The sequence below is a fragment of the Rhinatrema bivittatum genome, chromosome 4 (genome assembly GCF_901001135.1).
Source record: "Rhinatrema bivittatum chromosome 4, aRhiBiv1.1, whole genome shotgun sequence".
Classification (NCBI taxonomy): Eukaryota; Metazoa; Chordata; class Amphibia; order Gymnophiona; family Rhinatrematidae; genus Rhinatrema; species Rhinatrema bivittatum.
This window is the reverse complement of record NC_042618.1, coordinates 462877735-462901037: the sequence shown is the minus strand read 5'-3', so window position 1 is coordinate 462901037 and position 23303 is coordinate 462877735. Positions and strand designations below refer to the sequence as shown.

Sequence of the window (23303 nt, the reverse complement as noted above, 5' to 3'; positions counted from 1 at the left end):
TTGCTTCAGACTATCCAGCCTGTCCAAGCCTTGTTCCAGACTATCCAGCCTGTCCAAGCCTTGCTCCAGACTATCCACCCTGTCCAAAGCTTGTTCCAAACAATCCAGCCTGTCCAAGCCTTGTTCCAGACTATCCAGCCTGTCCAAGCCTTGCTCTAGATTATCCAACTTTTCCAAGACTTGTTCCAGCCTATCCAGCCTTGCTACAGACTACACAGCCATCCAGCCTTGCTCCCACCTGCATAGACTCACCGTTATATTGCCGTAGCAAAGACCTACTGGGCCCCATAACCCAAAGGCTCAACCTATGGGGGTGGGGGCTGGCTAGCTGGAAGACCGGCCCTCGTCCTTCCTAGAATCCAGCTGTGTAGTCCTGTATTGATCCTGGGGCGATGTACCCCGAGTCCAGAAATCCTGACAAAGTCTGAAAGAGTTAACTGCAATTATACGTGAAAAGTTATGAGTAGGAATCCCTCAGTTAGGGAAATGGTCATAATGAGAAGATGCTACTTTCTGGTACTTTGTATTCCAACATGCAGGTTTATAGTTTGAGACTGTAGTTAGAGCTGCAACCTTTTCATAAACTAAACTGGTTAGTGTAGGTTATAATTTACACACACACAGACGTTAGGGTAGCAGCAGTTTCTCTAGTCATGATTCTGTCAAATTGTGGTCTGTTTTGCATCTGGCCGTTCCAGAATTAACTCTGGTCAGCTTTCAATCAGGTATCTCAGTAATGCGGCAGCCTCTGCACTTTTGTGTGAATGACTCAGACACTACAGTGTTTCTGCCAGCTCTACAGGGCCATCATCAAACAGTGCAAAAGCAGGAGGCAAAGAAAAACAGCGGGGGGGCGTGACAGCCCCACCCCCAGGCAACATCTGTGCACCATGTACAGGCATCAGTCCAGGTTAAATCGGAGAAAGAGGCACGCCAGGGCATAGGAGCGCTTTCCCCACAGCACTGCTTCTCTCACTCCTGTGAGTGGGCTGTGGCAATGTGAGGCCTAGCAGTATCCCTGCTAACCATTAGGCACACGTGCAGTGTTACAGTTGGCACGGATCTTTCTCCTGGCCTAGCTGCGAAGGAAATGTTCAGCCCAGCAAGCCTTGAAACTGTTTGGATAAGACCATGGAATAATGGATCATCAATTTATCTTCTAAATGAATCTATTTTATTAAAGCATGCTCATCACTTTTTAATGACATTTTATATATGTAGACAGAAAGATTTAGATACATATTTATATAGGAGCTTGTGTGCTAGAGGTTTTCTCCCATTTTTGTGTGTATGGAAAAAATGTTTAGTAGATAGGATCCCCAAATTGTTTCAAGTGCAAAGTCTTTGGAAACAATAACAAAATAATCTTAAAATTGTTTAAACACCAGTGTTTCTTCAACTATTTTTCTCACCTTTCCACTAATCTCATTAAAAAGCTGAGATGTTGACATTCCCAGGGGTTAACCTCACTCATTTGTGGAATGTACAGTTCTAGCAAAGGCGTAACTTTAAAAAGTTAACTTTCCACACGCTTCCCCCAGAATCCTTTGCACAAGACAACTGCAGAAGAGCATAGAAAGGGAAACTCGTTCCAGTACAAAGCGTGCAACGTGTTTCATCCTCTACTCATATATACACAGTCTTGAGTAACTATTGAAGTGTAGCGGTCCGTCCATCACACGACGCATTTAGTACACCAACAAACCAGAAGGCACTTTATACACAGCTAAAAGTAAAGGTAGTGAAGGCAAATAATGTTTAAACTACTTGGGTTACCCAAACAGATGTTGTATTGTTGCTCTGTCATGGGGGAGAGGAAGCAGAACGTGAAACATCTGCCAGGGATACCCCCATGGCAGCAATACTAGGTAATTGTAATTGTCGCACATCTCGTTTTACTCCTATATAGCTTATGTTTGTGTGTAATAACCTACCTGCTGCCAAGTAAGCCATCAGTATTTAGCCATCCCCTGAATCAATTTGAAGAGTTCTGCACTGTTCTGGTCTACGGATATCATGGGCTTCATCTGCAGGGCAACCTCACCTCTTCTTGGACCTTCTTTGCCTTGAAAAAGAAAAGGCGGAAACGTGCTCAGTGTGTGCATAGCCCAGGTAGGACTCCAAAGGTAAAGAAAGGCAGAATAAGAAGATGGCTGATTCTCTTCCATGAATCACATGCACAAGAAGCATTTTCCAATGGAAATTCTAGCTCAAGAGGCCATGATATGATGCTGAAAGCAGGTGATCGCAGTAGTAACCTCAGGAAATACTTCTTCACAGAAAGGATGGTGGATATATGGAACAGCCTCTCAGTGGAGAAGGTGGAGGCCAAAGCAGTAACAGAATTCAAGAAGGCTTGGGATAGAGGATCCTTGGAATGGGACAGATTAAGGGGGGCCTTATTGGCTATCATTTTCTCTCTTTCTGTGTTTCACTCTCATGCCAGCAGTGTGCAATCAAATTGTCATTAAGAATGTGGAAACTAAAAATTGTCTTGCTCTATACATTCTCTGGCAACCTGTAGCCCAAAAATGCAGAGAGCATCAATTTTAGATGTTTGCAGTTTTGATGTATTATTTGACCCTCCTTTTACAAAAAGATTTTATTGCTGACCAGCATTCTGAATTACAGATGGCTTGTACTCATTCTGTTTCAATATAAGTAGAAAGTAGAGCCAATATACAAGTTGCAGGCGAGACCTTTTTATTGGACGAACTCAGACCTGTGATAAGGTTTTGATAATTACTTACCCTCTCTTCATCAAGTCAGTGAAGAGACAGTGCAGTTACGCCATTGCAGCTGAGTAAAGGGATTAGGGGGGAGGTGGGGGGGAAGGGTAAACAGAGATGAGAGGGACATCAAAACTTTACCTATATCTGATAATAAGTGAGAAAGCCAATATCTGTATTAAATATTTTTGCTTTGGTTCCAAAGTGTTTAATCATCTTAATTTTAAATGTTTTGCATTCTTGTATAGTTCCAAAATTCCCTTTTAAGTACCCTGATTGTGAGGGTGAGATCTTTCTTTGAGAAATGTTCATTTACTGAGGTGTCACTAATCTTTTCTGCAGTGTGTAATTTTATGTCTCTGAAGCTTCATTCTTGTCCTTAATTTTTGGCTTGTTTCATAGGGGAGCATATGTTGAATGTGTTTCCCATATGGTTAGATGTAGGATCCTGGGAGAAGGGTCCTGGGAGAAGTGCTGTCACATATCCAGGAACTCATCCAGGATTTCTCAGATTGATTCACAGTCTACCAGATTGTGGACACTTTGGCTACAATAACCATTCTAAATATTTCTTGCTGTTGAAATCAAGCATCTGAGGTTTGAAATATAAACATTGTGTTGTCAGCGACGTGAGCATGAGCCCCTATTGCTGTGGTGTGCTACGATCCTATCTGCAGACCCCATCCCGCGGACAGGCCCCCACCTCCTCTCCTTCTCCAGCTGACGCTGCTGCCTTCCTTATGGCCTTGGAGCTGGCGCTGATGTTCCCCCATCTTCGCGGCCTTGCCGCCACCGCCTTCCAGCCTCAGGGGTCCCTCTAGGCGCGGGCGCGCGCCTCTCCTCACCATTTAAAGGGCCAGAAGCAGGAAGTACTCTTTGGCCCCATCGGATGACATCCTCGGGGCTCTTCCTGGATCTGCCTTATATAAAGGCCCTGCTTCAGTTCCTCAGGGCCTTCAAATGGAGTTACATCTGCTCCATGGACTTTCTCAGAGTTCTCCAGCTCCATGGAGTTCCATTGTGTTCCATCTTGCTGCTCCTGGCCAGATGACTTCTTGTTCCATGTTCTTTGTGTTCCTGATGTCTTTGTCTGATGTTCCGGGTCTCGTCCCTCATCGGATCTCCTTCGTGGTATGTTCCAGTACTCGACCTCTCTTCCTGAAGCCCTGGAGTTCCTCGTCTGTGTCTAGATGTCCAGATGCCCACTCTTTCAGATATCTAGATGTCCTCTCGTCCAGATGTCCGCTTGTCCGCCTATCCAGAAGTCTGGATGTCCACTCGTCCTGATGTCGTTCAGATGTCCATATGCCCTTGCATTCAGAGGTACCTTTCTCTTGTGTACCATCCTCCTTCATTCCTTATCTCGATCCTGAAGAATCCGCAAGCAGCTTTGCTGTCCACCGGACTCTGTCTCCCGCCGTCCTTCATAGGAGTAAATCCTTCTCTTCCAGTGCCCGTCTTTGGGTGACTGGAGTCCCCTTCAGGCTGGACCTCTCTCAAGCGCTGACTGGTTCCTCTCTCGGTCCTGTGCTTGTTCCACTCTCCACGTGGTCCGCGACCAGTCTCCCAGGTTGTGTAGGGCGTGCAGCGGGACAGGGTGGTCTGTGACCAGTCCATGTCGGACTGTGTAGGGCACCCTGAGGGACAGTGCCTTCCAGTCTCCAAGAATCTCGTCTCATCCAAGTCTCCAAGAGTCCTCGTCTTCTCTATGTACTCTGACTCCTCTCTTGTTTCTAGGATCCGGAATCTCCTGTTCCAGTTCCTTGTCTCTTCGTTTCCAGCCCTCTGCCTCTGTCTGATTTCACTGGTGCGTGTTAGCTCAGCGGGGGGGCTGACCCTGTTTCGTCCCAGCTCCTGTGTACTTGCTCCGCCCATGCCTGCACTCGCTTACCTCCTTTGGGGTGTGTCTCAGGGCTCCTCCCTGAGTCGCCCCATGGGCCAAGGGCTCACTCTCTCCCAGGAGCAGACGATCACACCTCCGCGTCCCTCCTCAGGGCCTGCTGGGCGCGTTCATAACATGGCGCAATTGATCTAACCTTGTGGTCAGGGCCCTAATGTTTGCACCGACAGTGGGCAGATGTGTATTGATATGAGCCAGGCTCTGAGAAAGTCCAAAAGGCTGTGACTACAGTCAGCTCTGAAGAATGGGAGAAGGCTAGAGACCAGACAAGGCTGAGGCTGAAGCTGAAGACAGGGCAAAGCTGAAGCTGAAACTGGATGTGGAGCAAGGCTGAGGCTGAAGCTGAAGATGAACATGGAGCAAGGCTGAGGCTGAAGATGAACATGGAGCAAGGCTGAGGCTGAAGACTGACGTGGAGCAAGGCTGAGGCTGAAGCTGAAGACAGATGTGGAGCAAGGCTGAGGCTGAAGCTGAAGATGAACATGGAGCAAGGCTGAGGCTAAAGATGGACATGGAGCAAGGCTGAAGCTGAAGCTGAAGATGGATGTGGAGCAAGGCTGAGGCTGAAGACTGATGTGGAGCGAGGCTGAGGCTGAAGTTGAAGACAGTCGTGGAGCAAGGCTGAATCTGACACTGAAATCAGACATGGAGCAAGGCTGAAGGCTTGGATGAAGACAAGGCTGACAGCTTGGACAAAGACAAGGCTTAGACAAAAATAAGGCTGAAGGCTTGAATGATGACAAAGCCGAAGCTGAATACAACTACAAGGAGAAGGACCTGCTTGCTGAGGTGATAAGGGAACGTTAGGAGGGCCCTTTTGTAGGGCGAAGAATGCTGATGTCATCCAAGGGCTCTGTGTCTTTTCCTGCCATGGGCCCTTTAAGAACCCTGACATCGAGCATGTGAGTGCCTAGGAGAGGTTTGATGGAGGTACTCCCCATGGCATCCTGCTGCATCATGCTACTCAGCGGCATCCTGCTATGACAAGGCCTGCCAACCTTGAAGTAAGTGCAGCCACTCATTGGACTATCCCGTGAGCAGCAAAACATAACAGTACCCCTCCTCTAAACCCCTCCTCAAGTCTCTTTTCTTCAGCTTCTGAGAAGACATTGAAGGTACATCTTTACCATCTGGGAACTTGGGGGTTTCGATATGACGTCTGAGAATTCTTTGGTCTTTGGTCTGAGCTGGACGAACATCCACTGATTGATCCTGTTCTACCAACAAGGATCCTTCAGAAGAATAAAGAAATGACTTGTAGGTTCCAAGATCATCGTGTTGAATAAGGCAGCTCCTAATGTCTTAGCAGTGGCTTCTACCTCCATGACGATAGACTTTGAAGATTCGGAAAGTGTTGCTAGGGCTTCTGGTTGTCTCTCATACCATAAGCCGGAACAGGATGAATACAGAAGTGGCAGATCTGGTATTTCAGGCAAAGTGGCATGGGACCAGAGATGAGGCAGTACATTACTTCTAGCAGGATGGACCCCAGTGGTTGATCCAGTCAATGGACGATTGATGGAGTATGAGCCAGGTTAATCCAAGCTGGATGCTTTAGGTAACACATAGAACTGAAGATCTTCTTGGTGAGATCCTATTTGCAAGGTAATAGGCACAGTGGCTGCAGTTACGTGGCCAGGTAAGGGTTCTCCGAAAATGGAGGATAGAACACGAGGAGTAGTCAAGCTGGTAGTAGGGCAGCCACATTGGTGTAACAGCAATTCTTGAATAAAGTTGTCTACAGCTTTGTATCTATTAAAGCTTCTGTACGAATTGAGTATTTCCCGCAGGTGAGGGACACTGGTACCATCAACTGTGGAGAAGAGGTAGGAGGATGAAGAACTGCCCTCCCAACTAGACTTGTTTCTTCAGAATTTCTCAGTCTTTCAGGGCACCGACTGACAAAATGCCCCTGTGCTGCGCAGTAAAGGCAGAAGTTATGCCATCTTCGCCTTTATTTTTTATCAACCAAAAGTCGAGTGTTACCCAATTGCATGGGTTCTTCGAAGGCAACAACTTCTGGTAGCTCTGAGATAGACTCCAAGCGACTTAGGGGCTTGGGAGTTATGGGAGTAGCCCAATGGGAGGCCTTCATCTCTCGAGCTTGTTCTTGAAATCTCAGATCTACTTGAATAGCCAAGGCAATTAATGCTTCTAGGGTCGTGGGAAAGTCTCAAGCTGCTAGTTCATCCTTTATTCTCCCAGATAAACCTTGCCCAAAAATGGCAGTTTGGCTGTCTTCGCCCCAGTTGAGATCAGAAACTAGGGTACAAAATACTACCGCATACTCACCAACTGAGCGAACACCTTGATGAATACAAAGAAGTTCTGTGGCGGCAGATGAGACATGCCCGGGTTGGTCAAAAATCAAGTGATATTGTTGTATGAAGTTATCCAAGTTCCTGTTATGTATATCATCTTGTTCCCACAAGGGAGAAGTCCAGGCAAGAGCAGGACCGTCCAACAGGGAGTGGATATACGTAATCTTGACATGTGTCTGCGTTGTTGCAGGAGTTCATATTGTTATGTCTTTCTTGGAATATCACTGTGATTGCTAGGCACATTCTGGGGATTGAGAATTCAATTGTAGATGCCCTTTCTCGTTCCAAGTGGGACATTTTCAGGCACTTGGCTCCAGATGCAGATGAGATGGGAGTGGAAGTTCTGACATACCTCTGGCAGTTTGGGTAGAAGGAGCGTGGGTCATGTTTGGGATATCGGTGACTCCAGCAATGTGGGCATCCTACAAGAAGGGCAGAGGTGATGTCTTTTGTTTTTTTGCGAGCTTAAGGATGGAAACTTGACTAGGCCATCATTCAGTATGTATTGTGGGCAAAGCTGGCAGGTTACTCCTTGGCCAAGGTGTGCGTTCACTTGGTAGGTTTTTTTCCTTTTTCCAGAAAATCATGGGTTGGGAGAATCCTGCGGTAAGCTCTGTGTCAAGCTTATATTAGGTGGTTGGGAGAGGCAGTGGGGTGCAATCAGAAATAAGCGGAGACCGATTAAGTACATGGAATTGGTGGTAATCTCTGAGGGCTTGCTAAGGGTTGGTTGGTCCAGGTATGAGGTGTTGTTTTTCCAAGAAGTGTTTGTGCTTGCATGGGTTCTTCGAAGGCGAGGAGGGTGGGGAAGTTAGTGGCTGAGTCAGCGGAGCAAGTAGGGCATCAGTTTTTTGAGGAAGAATGTGTGGGTGTTGAAATATTGGGTCAGTTTATATATTCATAGATCCAAGGTCAATCAGAGAAGTCAGGGTCAGTCGATTATGTTGGAGCTGGGTGTTAATATTTTCACATGTCCTGTGCATTGTGTACAAGCTTTTCTGCAAGTAAGGCTCTAGTTTGGGGTATTTTCTTGGTATATGCAGACAAGTCTCCGTTGACACAGTATCAATTTATTAGCGAAAGTGGTAGGTCTGTTGGGAGATCAAATTCAGAGTATTGGGAGATGGCGTTTGGAAGCTTTTGCTTCTTAAGAAATGTGAGGAGTTATCTGACAGACAAAGGGAGGGTTGGGGGAGCAAAGATTAAGGGGAAAGTTATTAATTCACTTTCTGGTATGTTTCTTGCAGAATCACAGGTGGGTAGCCTCAGTGTTGGGTGTGTCTGGCTTGTAGGCCACTCAATTGTTCACTGGGTGAATCGAAGAGCACTGTTGAGGCCTTATGGTGAGCATTTGTAGGCGAATATGCTAGTTCAGAAAGCAAGGTATGCAGTAGAACCAGCTCTTGCTGGTCAACAAGGATTTGATGAGGAATTGTCCAGCCCTGGAAGTCCTGTTGATATACCTAGGGGGCAATGATTTGGGGGATGTGGACCTGTAAGGAGTTTGTAGCAGTTGTCCAGAAGGACTTTGGCTTTGTGATGAACTGGTTGCTGGCCACCAAATTTGGGTGGTCAGACATACTAGTCAGGCTCAAATTTCAGGCTCAGCCTTTGTGGGGTCAAAAAGGTCAACAAAGAAATTAGTGCATGGGTGGAGGTGCAAGAGGGTTTCTGGGTGAGACATGAGAGGGTGTTGGATGTGTGTCCTGGGCTTTTCTGGCCGGATGGGATACATTATCTGATATTAGAATAGACCTTTTCAGCAATGCACTTTAGGAGGTGTTTGAGATGTTGTTTGAGTGGGGTTAGCAGGGCAGCAATTAGGGGGACAAGGTCAATATAAGTTGTCCTTGTTTGTGGTGGTAAACCCGAGTCAAGTTGATAATTGTTAAGAGGATTTGATTCTGACCTGTGGGGTGGTCTTGCCAGGGCATGTGTAGCTGGGGGGCTGCTACAAGGGTCAGTTAAGTACAGTGAAGTCACTGTGCAGGCTGCGGGTTCTTCCTGCTGGGTTCTGGCGGGGAGGCCCGTCGATTAGCGGTGGGACCGCTGAGTGGGGTAGAGAGCACCGGGGAGAGAGTATCAGTATGTCACTGGGATTGTGGTGGCATTACGGACATGAATAATTCTGAAAAGGGGGGCCCGACATCTGGGAGGGGGGGGGGGGTGGTAAGTTAAGAATTATGTAAGGCTCAGGTTACAGTTTTGTTTAAATAAACTGTGGCCTTGGTAAATCCCTACATTGTATTTGATGTTTTTTGTGGGGATAAGGGAGAGGGGAGAATGCTGTAGGAGTCCTGCCTTGCGCATGTTATATCTATTTGTACGCGTGTTCACATGCAGAGAGAGGAATTAGATAAGTAGGGATGTGTTGTCATTTTAAAACAGCAAGAAAACATCATTGATAGCAGTTATATCAGTTTGTGACATTTCCTGTCTGAAATGACAAACACAAAAAAATGTCATTTTGTGGTGCTAAGTGGATTTGCACATTATAAATTGTTTTAGCGTGTGCTAAAACGACTTGATACACCTGGAAAAATGAAACCATAGAAACATCATAAATTCAAAATGAAATGATATAACACAAAGCAACACTTTTCCGTGCGCACTCCTATAGAGAACATAGGATTAGTGAATCAGGCAGGTCTCTGCTGAGATTTTTCTCTTAGACACAGAGAGGTCCATATTCAGAAGCATTTAGCCGGCTAACTCAGAAGTTAGCCAGCTAAATACATATTTTGGCACAGATCTGGCTAATTCTAGCCGCCTAATAACATAGAAACATAGACATGATGGCAGAAAAGGACCAAACGGTCCATCCAGACTGCCAAGCAAGCTTGTGGTGGTACCTGCTGCTCCACACAAGTCACCCCCGTATTTATCAGATTCCCAGACTATTAAAGTCAGGGCCCATGTAGGTTGCTTTTTGAGTCCAATTCTCCGTCACCTCTTGCCACTGAAGCAGCGAGCAATGTTGTAGTTGTATCAAATGTTTCAGGTTTATTGTTTAACAGCCACATCAGCAAGTTACCCCCATGCTTATTTGTTTTCCCTGACTGTAAAATTCAATGTCCTTGTTGGTTGCTGTCTGAAACTAATTCCCCTTTTCCTCTTTTCTCCCTGCTGTTGAAGTAGAGAGCAATGATGGAGCTGCATCGGCATTATGAAGGCTTATTGCATAAGGGTAGTAATTGCCACAACTCAAGTTACCCCCAGTTACCCCCATGCACTCTTTTCTTCATTTCCATCCTCAAGCCTTTAGGGATCCACAGTGTTTATCTTATGCCCCTTTGAATTCTTTCACTGTTTTTGTCTTCACCACCTCCTCGGGAAGGGCATTCCAGGCATCCACCACCCTCTCCGTGAAGAAATATTTCCTGATGTTGGTTCTGAGTTGTCCTCCCTGGAGTTTCATTTCATGACCCCTAGTTCTACTGATTCCTTTCCAATGGAAAAGGTTTCTTGATTGTGAATCATTAAAACCTTTCAGGTATCTGAAGGTCTGTATCATATCTCCCCTGCACCTCCTCTCCTCCAGGGTGTACATATTTAGGTCTCCTCATAAGTCATTTGATGGAGACCCCCCCCCCCCCCCCAACCACCATTTTGGTCACTCTTCTCTGGACCGCCTCCATCCTGTCTCTGTCCCTTTTGAGATAACAGTCTCCAGAACTGAACACAGTATTCCAGGTGAGGCCTCACCAAGGACCTGTACAAGGGGACTATCACCTTCTTTTTCTTACTGATTATTCCTCTCTCTATGCAGCTATCGCCTTGTCACATTGCTTCGCTGTCTTCAGATCGCTAGACACTATCACCCCAAGTTCCCTCTCTTGCTCTGTGCACAATAGCCCTTCACCCCCCCACCCCCATCACATACAGCTCTTTTGGATTACCACACCCCAGATGCATGACTCTGCACTTCTTGGCACTGAATCCCAGCTGCCATATCTTCGATCACTGTTCAAGCTTCCTTAAATCACTTCTCATTCTCTCTACTCCTTTCAGTGTGTCCACTCTGTTGCAGATCTTAGTATCATCCACAAATAGAGAAACTTTACCCTCTATTCCTTCCGCAATGTCGCTCACAAAGATATTGAACAGAACCAGTCCCAACACCAATCCTTGTGGCACTCCACTTAATACCGTTCTCTCTTGAAAGAAGGTTCCATTTACCATCACCTGCTGTCTTCTATCCATTAACCAGTTTGTAATCCACGCCACCACCTTGGCGCTCACTCCCAAGCTTCTCATTTTATTCACAAGCCTCCTATGTGGGACTCTATCAAAAGTTTTGCTGAAAACCAAGTAGATGACACCAAGCGCACTTCCTCGATCCAATTCTTTAGTCACCCAATCAAAAACATCATTCAGATTTGTCTTACAAGACCTTCCCCTGGTGAATCCATGTTGCCTTGGGTCCAGCAATCATCCTGACTGTAGATAGTTCACTATCCTTAACTGGCTAACTCCAAAATTCAGAGTTAGCTGGATGACAGGCGGCTAAGTCTGGTTGGACCAAAGAGCGTCCTAAAGTTAGGCAGATAACTGTAAGATAGCCGGCTATATTCAGTATTGCGGTTTCACTATTGAATGTGCCTCCAGAGTTAGCCAGACAAGTTTATCCAGCTAGACTGTGTCTGAATAAGGACCTTCGAATGGGGAAAAAACCTTTAGTAAATCTGATCCGTAAGTAATCAAAGTGTCGTTTTCATTCAAACAGTTCAAATAAGTGAGAATGTGGGAAGCTGGCCAAATGTTTGAATTCTGACACACGCTCACACACACACACACACATCTCTATTTAATTTAGATCCATGTTGAGTATATTATTTCTACCTTCCCCTAGTTAATATTCTTTGTTTTTTTTTGTTTTCGAAACCATATGGTTTTGCTAAATTGTTTCACGTCTGCTGCCTTCCAGTCTACCCTACAAACAGCTGTTCTAACTCTGCTGGCAGCAGATTGCTGCTTCTGCTCTGGGGCACAGCTTTGATCACAGTCAACTCCGTAGCTATTCAGTTGCAGTCACCATCCAGGGAAAACTTGCTTGTCATTACGAGCAACCATTTGTAAATCTGAAAGGAAATCAAAGAATGCATTCATAATTATTTTTTTTCACTCATATTCAGAGAAAAATCAGTTCCTCTGTCTGCTTTCATCCACAGCTATGTTATCGGACCAAATTTGTGCTGGTGTTTCCAGTGATATTCATTATCTCACTCAGTGCATAAATTGTCTGAATAATTCAGTCTGCTACAATTTGTCTGATTTTCTGCTTCGCTGGCTGGCAGCTTGCTTTAACAGCCCTAAGTGTACCTTGGCGCATTTGTTTGCAGCTGATGTGTAAATAAGTAATGTCTCGCATAGCAAATATGAATGCAGTATGTAAAGAAGCACAGTTTTAAGCAACTTAACAACCTTCTTCCTTTCTGAAGAAGTCAGGTCATTCGCGCTACGCCTGAATATACTTGATCAATGGCAGAGATCTCCCATATGCATTTTCCACAGTTAATGCCAGCTTTCACCTTTGCCACTGTTCATTTATTCATTCAGTGAAACCCTCGACTTGCTGCAAAATGCTACTCAGTCATTTCTTTCTCTTGATATTCTTTTCCTATTGTATAAATTTAGCAATTAGTAAAGCTAAAGCTGAAAAGAATTTTAAGTCTTGTTTAGCCGTTTCCTCCCCGATGATTGGTTTAAATGCCTCAAGTACCTCGTCTGAGGCGAAAAGAAATGGTGCCTCCTAGAATAAACTCCTCGGTGGCAAACCTATGCCAGCAGGGTAAACCGCTTTGCACTGAACTTTGGTTCGAAGGAGGGGGTGCATACAAGGGTAATATGCAAAGGAGTATCCTCTCAAACACACAAGAATTCATATCATTAATAATGGCCTGAGGCGTGGGATAAACACTGTGGATCCATAAAGTCTAGAGGATGTGAATGAAGTGAAGAGGCATGGGGGCGGCTTGCGGGAATGACGGCTACTACCTGGAGATTAATATCCTTATTCAATAAACATACACACGGTTAATGCGACTCCAACATTGCTCTATGCTTCAACGGCAAGAGGAAATGTGAAAAAAAAGATTTGCATCCACAAAAAAGCAGGGGAGTAGCTTGCTTGATATGGTGGTTACTACCCCCAAACCAAATAAGCCTGATACTTCACTTTCAATGATATCCAGCATAGTTCACTGCTTCAACGGCAGGGGGGGAATGATGAAAAGATGATTTATATTCTGACAACAACCAACAAGGACTGAGTTGCACAGGCTGGATAAACATGCGTGGGAGTAGCTTGCTATGACAGCGGTTACTACCCCTAAATAATTAGCTAGATACTTCACTTAGATGCACCTCCAGCACTGATACCCCTAACCAATTAGCTAGATACTTCACTTAGATGCAGCTCCAGCACTGCTAACTACATCGATGGCGGGGGTGGAAGGGAAATAGATTGATGGTGGGGGTGGAAGGGAAATAGAACAAAAAAGTCACAAGGGACAAGAGTAACAGATAAGTATGGGGGGGGAAAAAAAGTGAAAGCTTGCTGGGCAGACTGGATTGACCATTTGGTCTTCTTCTGCCGTCATTTCTATGTTTCTATGAAGGCAATAGCCTTCAATTGCCTTCTACTCAGTCATTGGTCTAGTTCATCATGATAAGGTGCATATTTCAGTTTATTTAATTGCAAATACAAGTTATCTGCATCAGATGATGCAGCTCTTTTGAACAGGTTAACTCAAAAATCATTTGACCAGATAAGTTTTATTTACAATTTTAAAAAAAGGAAAGATGTACCAAGGATTAATCAGAAGGCAATTGAATGTCAATGTGTTCAGGCTGGTAGTGCCTATTATGAAGTGCCTATTAACATTTATTAATTATATGAATTCTTGTATATGTGAGAGGACACTCCTTTACATAGTGATGGATTCCCCTACCCCTTTTTGACACAGTATTCCATGATTGTAATGGTAATATACATGTAACATGACATGGTGTGCTCTAGCTGGAACGGCCGCTAGCTCAACCCTACCTGACTCAATTGCTTTCATGTGCTTCTTTGGCCCTGCCAGCCTGAATTATACAACCCACAACGCAGCCAAAGTGGTCACTTTCAAGTTTCTGGCACTGTCTTTGCTCCCATGATGCCCACTAGATGTAAAATACAAATATAGGGGACAAACCACTAATATGACTTAAGTCATACTTACATTAATTTTATGTATTTATTTATTTATTTAGAACTTTTTATACCGACATTCATTTGCATATCACATCGGTTTACAATGAACGGGAAAAATAACATTGGAAATGAAAATAAAAGTTACATGTAACAGGGAGATGAAGGAACAAGGAGGGAATAGGATAGAAAATAAAGGGGTGTCAAGGAGACCAAGGCAAGGTGTTTATAAATGAACTTGAGGCATAAATAAATAAACTTGTAAGTTATAGGGTTGGGGGGGGGGGGGGAGGCATGGGAGCTGGGAAGGCCAACTCACAAAATAAATGCTTCCATTAAAGTCAAAGGGGAAAGCAATGCATTCTCTTTTAGACTCTACATTGGGGATTTCTATCAAAGTTTAAGGAAACTTGCAGGTAGGCATTAATAGCAGAGGGAACTGCTCTCTAAGTCACTAAGAGTGGAGAAACGTAACGTCATCAGTGATATGAACAGTTTGTGAGAGAGGGCTGCCGTGCTGCTCTTCCAGTTTCTATGTATGTGAGAGAGAGAGCTGCCGTGCTGCTCCCCCAGTTTCTATGTATGTGAGAGAGAGGCTGCCGTGCTGCTCCCCCAGTTTCTATGTATGTGAGAGAGAGAGCTGCCGTGCTGCTCCCCCAGTTTCTATGTATGTGAGAGAGAGGGCTGCCGTGCTGCTCCCCCAGTTTCTATGTATGTGAGAGAGAGGCTGCCGTGCTGCTCCCTCAGTTTCTATGTATGTGAGAGAGAGAGCTGCCGTGCTGCTCCCCCAGTTTCTATGTATGTGAGAGAGAGAGCTGCCGTGCTGCTCCCTCAGTTTCTATGTACGTGAGAGGGAGGGCTGCCGTGCTGCTCCCCCAGTTTCTATGTATGTGAGAGAGAGGCTGCCGTGCTGCTCTGCCAGTTTCTATGTATGTGAGAGAGAGGCTGCCGTGCTGCTCCCCCAGTTTCTATGTATGTGAGAGAGAGGCTGCCGTGCTGCTCTGCCAGTTTCTATGTATGTGAGAGAGAGGGCTGCCGTGCTGCTCCCTCAGTTTCTATGTACGTGAGAGGGAGGGCTGCCGTGCTGCTCCCTCAGTTTCTATGTATGTGAGAGAGAGAGCTGCCGTGCTGCTCCCTCAGTTTCTATGTACGTGAGAGGGAGGGCTGCCGTGCTGCTCCCCCAGTTTCTATGTATGTGAGAGAGAGGGCTGCCGTGCTGCTCCCCCAGTTTCTATGTATGTGAGAGAGAGAGCTGCCGTGCCTCTCCCCCAGTTTCTATGTATGTGAGAGAGAGGCTGCCGTGCTGCTCCCTCAGTTTCTATGTATGTGAGAGAGAGAGCTGCCGTGCTGCTCCCTCAGTTTCTATGTATGTGAGAGAGAGAGCTGCCGTGCTGCTCCCTCAGTTTCTATGTACGTGAGAGGGAGGGCTGCCGTGCTGCTCCCCCAGTTTCTATGTATGTGAGAGAGAGGGCTGCCGTGCTGCTCCCCCAGTTTCTATGTATGTGAGAGAGAGAGCTGCCGTGCTGCTCCCCCAGTTTCTATGTATGTGAGAGAGAGGGCTGCCGTGCTGCTCCCCCAGTTTCTATGTATGTGAGAGAGAGGGCTGCCGTGCTGCTCCCCCAGTTTCTATGTATGTGAGAGAGAGGGCTGCCGTGCTGCTCCCCCAATTTCTATGTATGTGAGAGAGAGGCTGCCGTGCTGCTCTGCCAGTTTCTATGTATGTGAGAGAGAGGCTGCCGTGCTGCTCCCCCAGTTTCTATGTATGTGAGGAGAGAGAGCTGCCGTGCTGCTCCCCCAGTTTCTATGTATGTGAGAGAGAGGCTGCCATGCTGCTCCCCCAGTTTCTATGTATGTGAGAGAGAGAGCTGCCGTGCTGCTCCCCCAGTTTCTATGTATGTGAGAGAGAGAGCTGCCGTGCTGCTCCCCCAGTTTCTATGTATGTGAGAGAGAGGGCTGCCGTGCTGCTCCCCCAGTTTCTATGTATGTGAGAGAGAGGGCTGCCGTGTTGCTCCCCCAATTTCTATGTATGTGAGAGAGAGGCTGCCGTGCTGCTCTGCCAGTTTCTATGTATGTGAGAGAGAGGCTGCCGTGCTGCTCCCCCAGTTTCTATGTATGTGAGAGAGAGGGCTGCCGTGCTGCTCCCCCAGTTTCTATGTATGTGAGAGAGAGGGCTGCCGTGCTGCTCCCCCAATTTCTATGTATGTGAGAGAGAGGCTGCCGTGCTGCTCTGCCAGTTTCTATGTATGTGAGAGAGAGGCTGCCGTGCTGCTCCCCCAGTTTCTATGTATGTGAGAGAGAGAGGCTGCTGTGCTGCTCCCCCAGTTTCTATGTATGTGAGAGAGAGGCTGCCGTGCTGCTCCCCCAGTTTCTATGTATGTGAGAGAGAGGCTGCCGTGCTGCTCCCCCAGTTTCTATGTATGTGAGAGAGAGGGCTGCTGTGCTGCTCCCCCAGTTTCTATGTATGTGAGAGAGAGGCTGCCGTGCTGCTCCCCCAGTTTCTATGTATGTGAGAGAGAGGGCTGCTGTGCTGCTCCCCCAGTTTCTATGTATGTGAGAGAGAGGCTGCCGTGCTGCTCCCCCAGTTTCTATGTATGTGAGAGAGAGAGCTGCCGTGCTGCTCCCCCAGTTTCTATGTATGTGAGAGAGAGGCTGCCGTGCTGCTCCCCCAGTTTCTATGTATGTGAGAGAGAGGGCTGCCGTGCTGCTCCCCCAGTTTCTATGTATGTGAGAGAGAGGGCTGCCGTGCTGCTCCCCCAGTTTCTATGTATGTGAGAGAGAGGCTGCCATGCTGCTCCCCCAATTTCTGTGTTTTTGAGAGAGCAACTGCCATGCCAAGTGTTGCTCCCCAAGTTTCAAGAACGACTGAAGATAAATTGAATTTGTGTACTTACGAGTGAACCCTGTGATTCAATATCATAAAGCTTGTTGAGACCCAAGGTGGGGATCAGCGGGGGCATGGGCTGGGTGAATACAGCCAGGAGAAGGATCTGGAGGGAGGTCAGCGCACCAAAAGGGATTTGTAAGGTGAGTAAGCGCATTGGAAGGGGATGGAAATTGCTCAGTGCACGGGGCGGTGGCGAGGAAGAAGAAGCTTTGGGAGTGAATGTATTGAGGAAAGGAGGTGAGAGGAGTGTGTCAAGGGGAAATTTGTCAAAGCAGATTTGGTGGCCACATTCTCAGGCAACCAAATACTTTTTGGGAGAGCCCCTTTATTTAAACATATGTGTAAGCAACTCCGAAGAATGCAGAAAATGCAACATAAGATTAATTTGTGTGTAATCTAAAGGTTACATTGAATTGAGGTGGAATATCGGAGAACTTAGAATAGTTTTGTTTTTTCGGTTTTTTTGCTGCAATGCTGAAAACTTGCCTTCAGTGTTTGGATAAGCCACGGTACATTGCAGGATTTGAAGGCTTCAGCATGTCAATGTGCCGTGGAAAACAGGCTCCAGGTACCGTAAGAGCAGAACCCTGGGTACCCACTCCTCTTACTCTTCTAAAATATGCCTTATCTTTTGGGTCCTGCAGGGTCACCTATAAACTGTGTCAATTCCCATTGTTTTCTCGATAGAGAGAGAGGTGGAAGCTGATTCAACATGCTTGCTGGCAAATTTTGTGTCCTAAGCACAAGCCTAGTGGGCCTATTGGTCCCCTGCAGCAGTCAAAAAAGCAAACAATGTTAGGAATTATTAGGAAGGGAATGGTTAATAAAACGGAAAATGTCATAATGCCTCTATATTGCTCCATGGTGAGACTGCACCTTGAATACTCTGTACAATTCTGGTCACCGCATCTCAAAAAAGATATAGTTGTGATGGAGAAGGTACAGAGAAGGGCAACCCAAATGATAAAGGGGGTGGAACAGCTCCCCTATGAGGAAAGGCTGAAGAGGTTAGGGCTGTTCAGCTTGGAGAAGAGTCGGCTGAGGGGGGATGTGATAGAGATCTTTAAGATCATGAGAGGTCTTGAACGAGTGGATGTGAATTGGTTATTTACACTTTCGAATAATAGAAGGACTAGGGGGCATTCCATGAAGTTAGCAAGTAGCACATTTAAGACTAATGGGAGAAAATTATTTTTCACTCATCGCACAATAAAGCTCTGGAATTTGTTGCCAGAGCATGTGGTTAGTGCAGTTAGTGTAGCTGGGTTCAAAAAAGGTTTGGATAAGTTCTTGGAGGAGAAGTCCATTAACGGCTATTAATCAAGTTTACTTAGGGGTAGATTTTAAAAAACTGCGCCCGCGCGTACTTTTGTTCATGCGACTGGCGCAAACAAAAGTACGCCGGATTTTAATAGATACATGCATAGCCGCGCATATCTTTTAAAATCCGGGGTCGGCGCGCGCAAAATCAGCAGCCTGCGCGCGCTGAGCCACACCCCCTGCCTCTGTTCCCTCCGAGGCCGCTCCGAAATCGGAGAGGCCTCGGAGGGAACTTTCTTTCCACCCCCCTGCACCTTCCCCTACCTAACCCACCCCCCAGTCCTATCTAAACCCCCCTACCTTTGTTGGCAAAGTTACGTCTGCCCGAGACAGGCGTAACTTGCGTGCTCCGGACCAGCCAGCGGCGCGCGATTCCGCAGCCCGAGAGCAGTTTCGGAGGCCTTGGCCACGCCCCCAGGCCGGAACCACACCCACAGCCCCACCCCCAGATGATGCGCTGCACCGACACGCCTCCCCAGGAAAGCCCCAGGACTTACACGCATCCTGGGGGTTGCGCGCACCGCCGAGCCTATTCAACATAGGCTCGGTGCGCGCAGGGGGAGCTTGGGGCAGGTTTTCGGGGGGTACACACGTATCTTACGAGCATACCCCTTTGAAAATCTGCCCCTTAGGGAATAGCCACTGCTATTAATTGCATCAGTAGCATGGGATCTTCTTAGTGTTTGGGTAATTGCCAGGTTCTTGTGGCCTGGTTTTGGCCTCTGTTGGATACAGGATGCTGGGCTTGATGGACCCTTGGTCTGACCCAGCATGGCAATTTCTTATGTTCTTATGTTCTTTCTGAGCAAAGACGCCACCGGCTGATCGACAGTGTGTCTAATGCTATTTTAGCTGCATTCATTTGGTTCACAGCCCAAATTAAATTTGGTCAGGTCTGGTCTAGCAATCTTTCTTGTAGCTTTAGACATAATCTCCCCCTGTATACTCCCACACTGCATTATCCTTTGTAGTGATTCCGCATGTGAAGCAGTAGGTATTAGCATCATTTTAATAAACAAAGCTGAGCAAATATAACATCGATTCGGAGTTGCCTCTAGGCAAGGTAGAAAAAACTGAATATTTCCAGACATGGCAGCCTTGCCCACCCTTGAGCACCGGCTAATGGTGTCATGTCTGACAAGCTAGGAACTATGAAGAACTGCCACCTTTCAACAGGAGCCAGAAACTGCTGTGATTTAATTGTCATTTGAAGCTCACACACACACACACATATATATATAAGGATCACATTATACAGTAAATATACGTGCCGGAGGTGGTAGTTATTTTATAGTTGCTAGTATTGATTTTACTTCCAGGATTGGTTTCTTCCATGGTTAGAAATGTCTGACAAGCTACCATGATTCAGTTTCTGCTCTGATACATTGTCTAAAGAAGGGAATGGAGTTACTGCAACACAGCCAGCCCTTCTGGGCATGACATCGAAAATGTTTTAATATCCTTTAGCTCTTCTCCCACTGCAAACATCATCCTCTCCAGAAATCCTCATGTGGATTTTCTATTGAAATCCTTTAACACATAGTCCAAGAGTGGCCATCTACAGTCCTCGAGAGCCACAAACAGACCTGGTTTTCAGGATATCCACCATGAATATGCATGAGATAGATTTGCATGGCACTGCCTCCAATTTATGCAAATATATCTCATGCACATTCGCTGAGGATATCCTAAAACAAAAACAAAAAAAAAAACCAGGTGTGTCTGTGGCTCTTGAGGACTGAAATTAGCCACCCTGATATAGTCAGATCATAGCTGTGTTTAAAAAATGGTTGGATAAGTTCTTGGAGGAGAAGTCCATTACCTGCTATTAATTAAGTTGACTTAGAAAATAGCCACTGCTATTACTAGGAATGGTAACATGGAATAGACTTAGTTTTTGGGTACTTGCCAGGTTCTTATGGCCTGGATTGGCCACTGTTGGAAACAGGATGCTGGGCTTGATGGACCCTTGGGCTGACCCAGTATGGCATGTACTTATGTTCTTAACCAGTAGCAGGGAAGTTTCCAAAATGTTGGAGGGCGATGTAACACAGATCTGAGCCACTTAAATTCAATCTGAAACTGCTGGATATTCAGCTAGCAAATGTAAGACCCCTTTGCCTAAATTAAGCAAATCTAATCCCCTTCATAGGGAATGGTATAGTCCAGGGCACCCCCTCTGGATTCACAACATATATTCTGCCAGCAGGAGATGTGTAAGGATCTTTCTAGGGTGTTTATGACTTCCCCAGAAGCGTGAAAGTAAGATTGTAACTATTGAGAGTCAGACCAGCATCCTAACTCTGACAGTGGCCAAGCAGGGTCAGTAGGAGATTACCAGGCAGGTTCCACTCTCTGTAGCTCATTCGCAGGGACAAGCAGTGGCTTTCCCAAGTCTATCTGATTTATGGATTTTTCCTCCAGGAACTTGTGTAAACCTCTTTTAAACTCAGCTAAGCTAACTCTGGGAATATATTCCACAGCTTAATTGTGCTTTGAGCGCAAAAAAAAAAAATACTTTCTCCATTTTGTTTTACATTTGCTCCCTGTTTGTCTCATTGACTGTGCCCTAGTCTTAGTACGATTGAAAAGGGTAAATAGTTTCCCTATTTACCCGTTCCATCCCACTCATGGTTTACTATCTAGTAACTGTCTGTCATGTCCCCTCTCAGTCCTCTCTCCTCCAAGCTGAAGAGCCCTATCCTGCTTGGCTTGTCTTCATGAGGGATTTGTACTGCTCTCTTGTGCTAAAGGATACCAGAAGAGTCTAGAATCCCTCTGGGGATTCAGCACAACCTCATTCCCCCTGCTCAGGATAAAATTATGCAACCTGTGCATTAGGGAGGGCAGCTGGAGACACCGCCTGCTAGGGGTGGGCATCCATTTTCAAAAATGCCCTGAAACAGCCTGATTTGTTGCGTGTTCTTTCAAAACGTAGTGAAACAAAAACCCCAACAACATTTGCTGAGTTTTTCATTTCTTTTCAAAAATATCCCAGCCAGGGGGAGACGTGTAGGGGCATAGCAAAAAAAGACCAAAGGAACAGTTCAGTTTTTACATTTCGGCCGCGCTGAGCTTTATTTTGATAGGGGGGATGGGGGAACCCAACCTACAATTTCATTTTATTTGCTTATTCCTGTTCCTTTTGATGTTGAAATTATTTGAAATAAAAGAAACAAACTTCAAACAACATTTAAAAAAAAAACGTTGCAAAAAAGCACAAATCAGAATGAAATATTTTTAGTGCCTATCCCTGCTGTGTGCAGTCTGGTGGATCAAGCTTCCCAGTGCTTTGGACCTCACTTCTAGGGGGAATCTGTGAGCCAACTCCGCTTAGGGAATGGCATCCGTGGCCAACCTGGGACCATGCTCCTCCGAGAAAGGAGTAAGAAAAGAACCCCCACGTGTTAATGTGCCGGCGAGACCATAGCGGGTTGCTGGACCAAACTGCTTGGGTGGTAGCTTGTCAGGAACACAGAGATATCCCCATTTGTGCCGGGGGCCAGATGTCCACAACCTGAACTGAATCAGGTAAGGAGTCTGCACTTCTAGATCAGAGCAGCAAGAGAAGAGGAGTGAATGCCTTTTCAAAACTACTTGGCATTGCTGGATGTGTTTTCTTCTGTAAATGTCTGCAACATCTCTACCTCTCAATAAAGTGCGAGTCCTTGGGAACGGCACATCCTGTGAGGAAGATAAAGAGTGAAATGCTTCCTCCCTCCATTGGGTCCACTTCCTCATCTTTTTGACCTGCCAAAGAAGAGCTCATTCATGTGCCTGTGCTTAGGTTCAGGACCAAACGCCACCTACACAAGATTAAAAAAAAAAGTGAGTATTAATATAAAAGTAAATACACAGGGATGTATACACTGAGGGGCAGATTTTCAAAGGGGTATGCGCATAAGATACGCGCGTACCCTCCGAAAACCTGCCCCAAGTTTCCCCTGCACGCTCCGAGCCTATGTTGAATACGCTCGGCGGCGCACGCAAACCCCGGGACGCACGTAAGTCCTGGGGCTTTCCTGGGGGGGGGGTGTCGGGGGCATGTCGCGGCTAGCACGTCATCCGGGGGCGGGGCCGCGGGCGTGGTTCAGGCCCAGGGGCGTGGCCAAGGCCTCCGAAACTGCTCCCGAGCCAGGGAATCGCGCAGCGCAGCGTAACTTTTCCAACAAAGGTAGGGGGGGTTTAGATAGGGCTGGGGGGGTGAGTTAGGTAGGGGAAGGGAGGGGAAGGTACGGGGGGAGGGGGGTGGAAGGAAAGTTCCCTCCGAGGCCGCTCCGATTTCGGAGCGGCCTCGGAGGGAACGGAGGCAGATTTTTTAAAAGTGCGCCTGCACATACTTTTGTACGCGCACCAGGCGCAAACAAGAGTACGCTGGATTTTAATAGATACACGCGTAGCCGCGCGTATTCTTTAAAATCCGGGGTCGGCGCGCGCAAGGCTGCGCAAAATCGGCAGCCTGCGCGCGCCGAGCCGCACAGGCTGCCTCCGTTCCCTCCGAGGCCGCTCCGAAATCAGAGCGGCCATGGAGGGAACTTTCCTTCCACCCCCCTCCCCCCGTACCTTCCCCTACCTAACCCACTCCCCAGCCCTATCTAACCTCCCCCCTACCTTTGTTAGAAAAGTTACGCCTGCCGGCTGCGCGATTCCCCAGCCCAGGAGCAGTTTTGGAGGCCTTGGCCACGCCCCCAAAATGCCCCCGGGTCGGAACCACGCCCGCGGTCCCGCCCACGGATACCGCGACACGCCCCCCCAGGAAAGCCCCGGGGCTTATGCGCGTCCCGGGGCTTGCGCGCGCCACCGAGCCTATTCAACATAGGCTCGGCGCGCACAGGGGGAACTTGGGGCAGGTTTTCAGGGGGTACGCACATATCTTACGTGCGTACCCCTTTGAAAATCTGCCCCCAGGACTTCACAAAGCTAACCTGGGAACCCCACAGCCAGTCAGGAGTTC

General features: G+C 46.9%; 1 long non-coding RNA gene across 1 annotated transcript; it reads right to left on the bottom strand.

The window, feature by feature from the left end:
• Positions 1 to 237: 237 nt before the first annotated feature.
• On the bottom strand, positions 238 to 22151 carry LOC115089580. Its single transcript, XR_003856178.1, has 3 exons — positions 21997 to 22151; positions 1935 to 2065; positions 238 to 1115 (listed from the first exon to the last, which is right to left on the bottom strand). It is a non-coding gene; the product is annotated as an uncharacterized LOC115089580 (long non-coding RNA).
• Between the last annotated feature and the right edge of the window lie 1152 nt (positions 22152 to 23303).